The sequence below is a fragment of the Ostrea edulis genome, chromosome 2 (assembly GCF_947568905.1).
Source record: "Ostrea edulis chromosome 2, xbOstEdul1.1, whole genome shotgun sequence".
In the NCBI taxonomy this organism is placed as follows: Eukaryota; Metazoa; Mollusca; class Bivalvia; order Ostreida; family Ostreidae; genus Ostrea; species Ostrea edulis.
In genome coordinates this window covers 33,119,982-33,131,288 of record NC_079165.1, presented here as the reverse complement: position 1 = coordinate 33,131,288, position 11,307 = coordinate 33,119,982, and positions in this window count along the sequence as shown.

The following is an 11,307-nucleotide window of genomic DNA, read 5'->3' as shown; positions in this document are numbered from 1 at the left end:
AACTTTGACAGTTGATGTATCTTGAGTTTACGGAGTGTGTCGATCAAAAAGTAGGTCACCTTGACCTACTTTTGGAATTTGACGGTTATATTTATATATTTCAAATACTATTTGACCTACAGTCATCAAAGTTTGTCAGTTGATGCGTCTTGCATGTTCAAAGGGTGTAGACCAAAAAGTAGGTCACCTTGACCTACTTTTGGAATTGGACGGCTATATTTATATAATTCAGATACTATTTGACCTACAGTCATCAAACTTTGTCGGTTGTTGGGTCTTGCATGTTTGAAGGGTGTTGACGAAAAAGTAGGTCACTTTGACCTTCTTTTGGAATTTGACGGCTATATTTATATATTTCAGATACTATTTGACCTACAGTCATCAAACTTTGTCAGTTGATGGGTCTTGCATGTTCGGAGTTCGCTGACCAAAAAGTAGGTCACCATGACCTACGATTGGAATTTGACAGCTATATTTCAATATTCAGATACTAATTGGCTTAAAATCATCAAACTTTGTCAGTTGATATTTCTTGGGTTCTCAAAATGTGTAAACCAAAAAGTAGGTCACATTGACCTACTTTTTTTGAATTCTTAGGATTTAACTAAAGATTTAGAATACTAAAAGGCTAAGAATAGAAATGGTGGGGTTGTACAATTTATCAGAAGAGCGATTCTAGGCCCTTGGGCCTCTTGTTTATTAATTTACCCTTCGCGACAATTTTTTCCAGTTTAATTTTTCATTACTTTTATCTGGGACTACTATTAGTGTAAAACCTTGCTTTAGATATTTTTTTTTCTATTTTTTCTGCACCAATTTTTTTTTTCGTCAGCAACAAAATAAAAACAAAAAAACATAGCCCCTTTCCGCAAGTTACATGGTTGGTCCCTAGGCAAAATGAACAAAAAGTATTTTTACACACCGAAAATAACAGATAAAATTAAATGAATGTAATAGCATGATCGGTTTGTCCACTTTATCTTTTCTATTATTGATACTATTCGTTTTGCTTTCTTTGATCCAGATATACATGTAGCAAAAAAGCAAACTTATATATATTCATAGCCTTAGTAATAAAAATATTTCAAGTTTTTCAACATTAAACAGTGAAATTATATATATTTCTGAATTTCACAATAAGAATTTTCACAAAAATCGGATGAAAATGGCTTTCAACAGATTTTTGTTGTTGAAAAAATGTACTTTTATATGAAGAAATATGATAATTTCGACGTGTTAGAACACTTATGTATATCATGCATATGCAGATAAGAACGCGTGAAATGATATTTAAATAATATATTGAAGGTAATTAATTGGTATTAATTGTACTCGGATAAAACAGACTCTGGAGCTCTGAAGATCACATGAAAATTTTCCAGGAGAGTTAATTCCAGCAGAGTAATTGAGTCTACGTAGTACTGCAGCAAAAGAATACCAAACAAATCATGTTTGTCAACGTATCCTAAAGAAATATCTGTTAGCACCCCCCCCCCCCCCAATATCTATGCACATTTTTACACACACACACCCCGCCCGCCCAAAAATAATAATAAAGAATTACTGAAAATCTATATAACCTGAAAAATATAAAACATCTTAAAATCAAGATCTTCTAAGCTTGTGAAACATTCATACAAGTTAATGATAATGATGTAAATTTCTCTTTTAAATTTTTAATCCCTTCAAAATACCAAGAAAACCAACCCCAAAACATCCATTTTACCTACCCCCTTCCCCCGACAGAAATACTACGGTTTTGTTCGACCTCCAAAAGACACCAAAATTCAAAATTTGTCCTCCCAAGAATAGGCATAGTCTTTAAATGGTACAAAATTTGGAGTAATACCCCCCCCCCCCTCACCCCCCCCCCCCCCCCACACACACACTTTTTTCCCTGTGTGCAGCATCTGTTTGTATCAAATATCTCAAGAGGTTTTAGAATGAGTTTTGTTATTTTTTTTTTATCGCTAATGACATTCTTTCTCTGCCACAAAGTATGTGCATTACTTCTCTGCTTGTTTAGCTGCTTAGAAAGCAAGCTTTAGGGTTTGTCGAACTATGAGTGAATTGCGCAGTTACTTACATCATATAGGAAAATTACGTACATCAACCAAAAATATTTTAATGAGTTGCGAACATCACGTGTGTTTTTACACAGGAGTTTAACTCGTCCATTCAGGAGAAACAAATGGATAAAGCGTAAAGAAATACACAAACTTGACTAATCAATATCACTGAATAGTTGATAGCATAAGATATAATCTAAATTGAAAAATTACCCGTTTCTTCTTCCGCCATCTTGGGATGTACGTAACTGCAGTTACGTACATCAGTTTAATACCAGTGAAGTTGAAAGTAGTGCATCCCCACTCTAGTTTCCATCTTGTATGATGATATACTTGACTAGAGAATTTTTTAGAGCCTATCCAAACAATTTTTGTTTTTGAGCTGTTTATTTTTAATCCAGAGAAACTCGAGTCTATAGTGTCAAGTGCAGCAAAAAGAGATTTTGGTGAACCATCAAGAGCCAAAGTTGTGTCGTCAGCATATTGGGAAATTGTGTGTTCCTTGCCATTTACCATGAAAAAAAACCTTCATTTCAACAGTTAATGATCGTGCTAGCCATTCCTCATATGAAGTAGTTCATTGGTTAGATGCATATGTATTTCGGGGATATTTTGATTTATAATATACATGTAGAAAGGAAAGTATAAGACAGAGTATGAAGATGCTTAATTTTTTACCCACAGTGGTCTAGAGAAAGTTGAAGATAACGAACAGTGATCAATCTCATAACTCCTACAAGCAATACAAAATAGATAGTTGGGCAAACACGGACCACTGGGCACACCAGAGGTGGGATCTGGTGCCTAGGAGGAGTAAGCACACAGGCACTTGTCCGAAATCTAGTTAGGTACCTTGTGGTATTATTAAGGAGGAGGTACTCGTGTATGAAACAAGTACCTGTGAGTAAGCATACCCTGTCAACCGGTCACACCCGTCGTGAGCACTATATCCTGATCAGATAAACGGAGTTATCCGGAGTCAAAATCATTGTGCCAAGAACTTCTTGATTCCTTGTAGTCTTTTAACATAATACGATACAGTCATGCGATGTGAGTGTTAGCGACATGTAGAGCTGGGCAAACAAGAACCTTTGGATATACTACAGGTGGAATCAGGTGCATAGGAGGAGTAAGCATCCCATGTCGACCGGACACACTCGCCGTGAGCCCTATATCTTGATCAGGTAAACGGAGTTCTCCGTAGTAAAAAAAAAATCAGTGTGCCAAGAACAGCCTAACAATCGGTATGAAACACGTCAGACAGCATTTGACCCAATGATAGGCTGTAATAGCAATCTAGATCGTTATAACGACCAGTGAATTTTCGAAATGCTGACTTTAAACGAGACTGTTGAAGCTTTCAATTGTGTTTATCATGTTTGTCCTCTCCAGATAAAGTAGAAACTCTCGGATTTTTTTGGTTTCATTTTGAGCGACGGAAATTCAAATCAGTGCTGTAAAGATTCTTTTTATTGAATTAAATTACATCATATTTAATTTTCCAATTCGTCCAGGAACCCGAATATTTCGATTCATCATCATCAGACAAGGAAACTGCAAAAGAATTGTTTCAGATATAATCTATCTCTCAACTGTTCTATCCATTAACCTATCATAACGTATTACTAATGTATGCCGTAAAAATATTCACCAAGGGTTGTGTTCAGCATGGAATCGATTACCAGAGTCTGAAGACCGAGGATAATTGTGCGACATATTGATACCAGATCCATGTAGAAAATTGTTTAATAATGAGGGGATTAATTGTAATATATATATCCTACATAACATTCTATGTATACAACTCCTCATATTGAAAATGTCAAAATCTTGCAGGTGTCTACTAAAACTAAAACGTCCCATAGTTATGACGCTCTAGTACATAGTGAATCCAATCTTAGTCAACTAATCACGCAAGATTTTTTTAAAGTAGCAAAGTTCAGACAATTGTTGGAAAACATTGAACAATAGGTAGTATTTCGATTAATACTCGGCGGTAAAACCTCGCCTCTTTTATAGACCACCGGACTTCTGAAGGTGATAAATTGATATATTTGTTCAGTTACTAATAATATTTCTACTTACTAGATAATTAGATTTATGTACATGTCGTACACCTCAATGCTTGCACATATTTATGCAGTTATCTTTTTACTAATGGTTTTGTCGATATCATTTTTTTGTCGTAAATTACTTTGGTGTGGTGCCCCCCCCCCCCCCCCCCCCCCCCCCCCAGTGAAATTGCTTCCCACGGGCCTGCAATGTACATGTAATCTGTAATATTGCAGATTAAAAACCATTATACTCGTATATATTATTTTCCACAACCACCTGTATATGACTCTGCCCACAAAACAAAATATGGGAAGTTTAATATGCGTTAATAAAGTTCAAAACAATTCTAAGTACATGCACATGAAAACACTGAATAACAGTAGCAACTTGCAACTGGAATACATATTATCTAACCTACAGAAAAAAATAATTTCGTGTTTGATACACGTTGTTCAGTATAAAGAAAGTCTATTCCTGCGTTGCGTCCATTAACAAGGGAGATATTTTATCTTCCTTTGGTTGATAGCCTTGATGCCTCGCGTATGCTAAAAACCATATCACAGAAGTGACATGAGAACATGATCCAACAGTTCTTGTTCCTATAGGACACTGACAATACCAACCACTCACATTCTTCCCATCATGCTCTACCCATATTATCGTACTGTCTTGAATATGTGTGTCTGGACTGTATCCAGGCATGTACAAGATCTGATGTGGATTCCCTAAAGTAAATATTGGAATTACTTCCACAGATGAACTCGTCAACATAGGAAGCGGCCTGACGTACCTGGTACACTCCAAACATCAGTGAACGTATTTCATCCTCTGACATCTTTGGAAAACTTGAAATGGACTCGTAGCAACTTTTAATGAGTATCCATGCTTTGGAACGGTGTGACAGAGCAGTATCTGACATCACGCGGTTTGTAGTAAATTCTCCTGACCAGATGATAGAAGCATTTTCTGTCCAATTTCACAGTCTTTGTTAGTACTTACGTGAAGGGGTGGGCGATAACAATTGCAAAGGGCTGCTACAATTGATAAATAACTTGGATATTATGTACGTCTGAGTTTGGAACTACGTTGTCAAATTATTCTACCGTTTACGCACTCTACTGCCCAACGAATTTTCGTAACTAGCCTAGAATGATTTGCTTCAGATGTTGGCAACTGTTTCTTTGCCTTGGGAAGGAATGATGGGAATTTGGTTTCAAAACCGTCGTTTTCAAGTGAGTCGAATACATCGCGAAAACCCCTGTCTTAAATAAAAATGCCCTTTCTTGGAGCCACTCCTTAATGCCATCAACATTCGTATCAAGAATGTGTCTCAAAATTGACGCACCATTATTCTTACCATCAGCAAAAAAGGGACCGATTATGGATATTATGTAGCTTGTCGTGGTGACAATAACCAGAAGTTTAACCAGCGGTCTGTGCTTGTGCATGCTGTAGCACCGACGTTGAACTTTATTCCTCGTACTCTTTTGTATATAGATATAAATTCTGTCGAGTATGAGGATGGCATAGTCAGATAAAAAATTGCTGAATAAAGAGACAGCCAGGTCTGATGTGTGCCTTTCCTGAACCTCCTCTCTCGAGGTAGCGGCAAATCTTACGAAACGCGGAACAAAGTGAGTTATTAAGGCAGATTTCGCACAAGCTATGATCCTTGACACTTGATACCTATTCGACAAGCCACACAAAGTTCCAATTACTCTGCAAAAAATCAAACTTTTTTTTATTGCACCCCACATGAGCAACAAAATTCAAGCAACTGCCCCAACCCCTCTCTTTCTTTCTCTGTCTATGTTTGGCATGAATTGATTTCTTTTCAAATCTTAAATTGATCCCCTCCCTCGTTTAACATATTTGTCTACAGAAAATTACCGTACGAAATTATCAACTTAGTTATTCCAGCTTCTGTGCAAAAAATATACTAGAATTACATGTACATTTCAGTTCCTTTCTAAGCTTTGAGACATTTCTCTCTCATTCCCTTCTTAAAACCAATATCACCCCCTTTCATCCACACACATACACAAGTAGGCATGTAAATGGACATGTACCACACATACACTTGTACACTTTTTCCTTTTATCTAAGAATATTTTTAGCATTGATTCACCTACATGTATGATGGAATTGCAGGCACAGGGGGTCACATAACTTGAAAGTGAGATGGTAATCAATCAATTAGATATTTGATTCAGAATTACGTAATAGTTATCATTATGATAAGATACATTATCATAGATATGTCCAACTGTTGTGATCTATTGAACAACAAAAGATATACATGTAAATGAAAATCATTAAAATATGAAAATGATACAAAGTATTTATCTTAAAAGGTTGTATACCTTAGAGAAAGACCAGTTCTGAGTTTGAAAAGAAGCATTCCAACAGCCTGCCTTGCAGAGCATAATTTTGTTTTTGTTTTCTGCCCTGGACACCAGATCTATGAATTGTACTTTATTGATACCAGTGATATTTGTGAAATCTTCATCAGAAAATGTAGCAGAGTCAAAATCTAGACGTTTGTTAGACCATTTTGATAACACTGAGTAAATGTCTTTTTAAAAAATCACTAAATCTTCTTCCGGTATGCCATTACACAGGGTATCCTTGAAATTGTTTTGGAAGAGAATAACTGCCTCTGACTTAAATTCATCATTCTGGAGGTGATGTTTACAACAGTACACACCCAAAGGAACAAGAACACCATGATTAAAAAATATTGCCACTCTTGGTTTCGCCGGTACCATTACAAGACCTGTGTTTTTATGCTTACATATGAAGCAGTTAGACTTCGATTTCCCTGCACGAGGAAACGGCAAAACGATCATGTTATTTTTCTCTTTATTAGTTCTATTTGTTAATTCTTGTGTTGATCGTGTTTTGACTTCTCGATAAAATCTAGAAAGGCATTTTGAACAAATTACTCCGTCATTATCAACATTAATATCCTTTCTTTTCATCCACTCCAACTGTTTAACAGTTATTTTCCTCGTTTGGCCTTTTTCTCTTAGAGTTTTGCATAGTTCACAACGTGTTTTTGTAAAAGACATAATGCCTTCTTTAACACCCTTCACTCAGAAAAACATACACTGTACAAGATTTCATGAATAAAACACAGGTATCACATACTGTATTCGATGTGTTTGTTCAGTTGTTGTGAGTCCCATTCACATCTTGGACAGGAAGTCGTTTACAATATGTCAAAAGAAACAGTGTCCAGGTTGTAAGTTTATTTCAAAATCGTCACATTGTAGTCAACAGAAAATTTATAAAGACTAGAAGTGCAATTCAGTTACGGAAAAAATCTAGATGGAAAACATAATATGAAAAAGAAAATATTGTGTCCGTAAGGGATTCGAACCCGGTCGTTAAAAAATCAACAGTCGTTACATTTAAAAGTCAACGACCCCCCCCCCTTTTTTTTTATCTTGTATTGATCAACATACAATTTACACCACAACAGTCATCACAATGAATATCACAGTTTCAGATCTGGTTTAACATTTTACAATAAAATCATGTTAAAAGATAACCACTGAGCCACGTAGGACCCCATGACTATTGATGGAAAATTAAGGTACAGCTGAAGCTGAAATCAATATCAGTGAAGTCGTTTCGATTTTTTGAAATTTACAACAACAAAAATGCCTTTGTGAAACAAAATTTTAAAGCGACAGGTTTTTTTTTTTTAGAGGAAAACTCAAAGAACATGTTCATGCTAAATTTATTTTGTTTCACGGAGGCAGTTTTTCTGAAATTCGGGGATACCCATGTATTTTAACGCTAAAAATCATATAAATCGCGTATTGCTTGATTTAAACTCAAATTATTTTGGCTAATTCTTCTCAGTACACGTCTTTTAAACTTATTTTCGAAAAATTTTTAATCAAGACATCAGTTCCAACTGGTTTTATCATATATTGAACAACTTTATTTTATCGATTTTTCACGCAACACCTTTAGGGAAATTAACATGAGATGTGCAACACCTTCAAATTTGATGATCCCAGGGGTAGGGGTTTTGGTATCAGGGTGGGGCCAAAATGGTTAGTTATTAAATGTGTGAACAATAGACATTTTTAACTTCTCGATAACTATCATTCCAATTCTTTTCAAATTTGGTATGAAGCATCTTTGGAACAAGGGGAACATAAATTGTAAATTTCAGGATCTCTGGGGCCTTAGGGGCGGGGCCAAAATTGACCAATTTTCATAAATCTTTCTCTATAGAACCGCAAACATTTAAAAAAAAAACTAAATGCATAGTGATGTAGAGCAGGAAGGCCTCTACCAAAATTGTAAATTTCATGATCCCCGGTAGGGGTTCTGACTCCAGGGCGGGGCTAAACTTGGTATATAGTGTTTATGTGTAAAACACTTAAATAACATCCTCTTTAGTGCTATTGATACTAAATTGAAACTAAATGGATAGAGCAGGTAGTCTTTTACCAAAATTGTAAATTTGATGATTCCCAGAGTAGGGGTTCTGATCCCAGGGTGGGCCAAACTTAGTATATAGTATTTATGTGTAAGTTTGTTATTACTATATAATATCTAAATGCATACTTAGGAATAGCAGAAAAGGATGTTAAAAAAAATGGTGAATTTCACAACCCAGGGTTATGACTATAAGATGGGGCCAAATTAGTCATATATTTTGATGTTTTAATGTTAATACACCTATTATTTAAATCCTTTCATCAGTGTATTCACTTTTGATGGCAGTGAAGTTTTAAGAACACATCTTGTTTTATAATGTTGCTGAGCATTATAATTTAGCTTAGATATTCAGAACAGGAACTATTTTTCTAGATTTCATAGCCTGTGGGAGTAGTGATACTTTTTCACCAGTATTCAGGTGATTAATAAGGCCTGTGGGCCTCTTGTTTTTCAGTATGGTCACAGGTATTACTCTGAAATTTTGTCACAACCTCCCTCTCACAGAAATACATAATCAGTTCACATTTCAACTTAATTGGTGCATCATGACCTACTTTAGGGCTAAAAGTAGATCAAATGGTTTCCTGTACTTTTTATCATCACATTTATATCTGCAATAATGTAGCCCTCTCCGATTTTGTTTTTAGGGGGAAGAGGGCTGCAACTCCTTAGGATCTCCGTAATAGTGCAACTCCTTAGGATCTCCGTAATGGTGCAAATGCGGGAGTGGTTCACTCTAAACATTTGCTTACTTTCTTTACGTAAATAAAATGATAATTTGTGTTTCTTAGTCAATATATAAATTTACAACCTGCAACTTACGATTTGTGAGGCTCTATTCTACCGTTTTCAACAATTTCGATATATTCCAATTTCTCGATTCATATTTTTGCGCCATGTTTGATGTACTGAAGTTTCGACTTCCGATTGTCAAGTTATTTGCATATGCCATATAAGGTAGTATTTACATCAATGGACAAGAACGGAGGACAAAACTATTTCGTCGGTATTAAAAAGGTTTGAATTTAATATCAAGTTGAAAAATAAACAGCAGAGTGTAAATTCTTTTTGCAACCCTATGATTTTCCTTTCTTTATCGGAGTGGCTCGATTAACTACATTTTCGCGCAGATTGTCAATGTTTAAGTTTTTCAGTAGATCCACTTACGAGATCTCGCGATAACAAACATGGCGGAGCAGATGAAGAATTTTGCATGCAGTACATGATGTTTAATGAAAAACAACTTTATTAGACATGCCCTAGCTGCAATAATGTAGCCCTCTCTGATTTTTTTTTAGGGAGAGGGCTACAACTCCTTAGGATCTCCGTAATGGTGCAAATGCGGGAGTGATTCACTCCCGCAACATTTGCGCTCATTCTAAACATTTCCTGACTTTCTTTACGTAAATAAAATGATATTCTATGTTTCTTAGTCAATATATAAATTTACAACCTGCAACTTTAGATTTGTGAGGCTCTATTCTACCGTTTTCAACAATTTCGATAAATTCCAATTTCTCGATTCATATTTGTGCGCCATGTTTGATGTACTGAAGTTTCAACTTCCGATTGTCAAAGTCATTTGCATATGCCATATAAGGTAGTATTTACATCAATGGACAAGTATGGAGGCGAAAGCTATTTCGTCGGTATTGAAAAGGTTTGAATTTAATATCAAGTTAAAAACCGAACAGCAGAGTGTAAATTCTTTCTGCAACAATATGATTTTCCTTTCTTTGTCGAAGTGGCTCGAGTAACTACATTTTCGCGCTGATTGTCAATGTTTAGGTTTTTCATTAGACTCGCGATAACAAGCATGGCGGAGCAGACGAAGAACTTTGCATGCTGTACATTATATTTAATGAAAAACACCTTTATTAGACATCCCCGAGCACAAAGATGGTACTCCTTTTGGTGTAAACAACATTTGGGACAGAGTTTATTATCGGTTATTCATAAAATTATTTGCACCATAACGGATCCTATGGAATTGTAGCCCTATCCCGAAAACGTCAGAATAAAAAAAAATTGGATAGGGCTACATTATTGCAGCTAGACATGCCCAAGCACAAAGTTGGTACTTCTTTTGGTGTAAACAACATTTGGGACTAATACACTGAACTTATTATTGGTTATTCATAAAATTATTTGCACCATAACGGATCCTATGGAATTGTAGCCCTATCCCGAAAACTTCAGCATTAAAAAAAATTGGATAGGGCTACATTATTGCAGCTAAGATATATATATATATATATATATATATATATATATATATATACTCACATGTATATAGCACGGACGTTTTGTCACAACTTCCCTCTCAGAAAAAGTACATAATCAAAGAAATCAAAGTTTTACATGCAAATATGCAATCTTTAAGTATGAGCCAATGTGACTCAGGTGAGCGATGTGGCCCATGGGTCTCTTGTTTGGTGTTTGCACCTATGTTTCTTGTTCTCTACATATATATAGGAACTGCGCTTTTAACACGTCCTTGCTGTTCACTATTTAATTCCTACTGTTCCTAATCCCGTGAGGATCCGGGTTAGAAAAGGTCCTCAGTATCCCTTGCTTGTCGTAAGAGGCGACTAAATGGGCGGTCCTTCGGATGAGACCGCAAAACCGAGGTCCCGTGTCACAGCAGGTGTGACACGATAAATATCTCTCCCTGCTCAATGGCCGTAGGCGCCGAGCATAGTCCTAAATTTTGCAGCCCTTC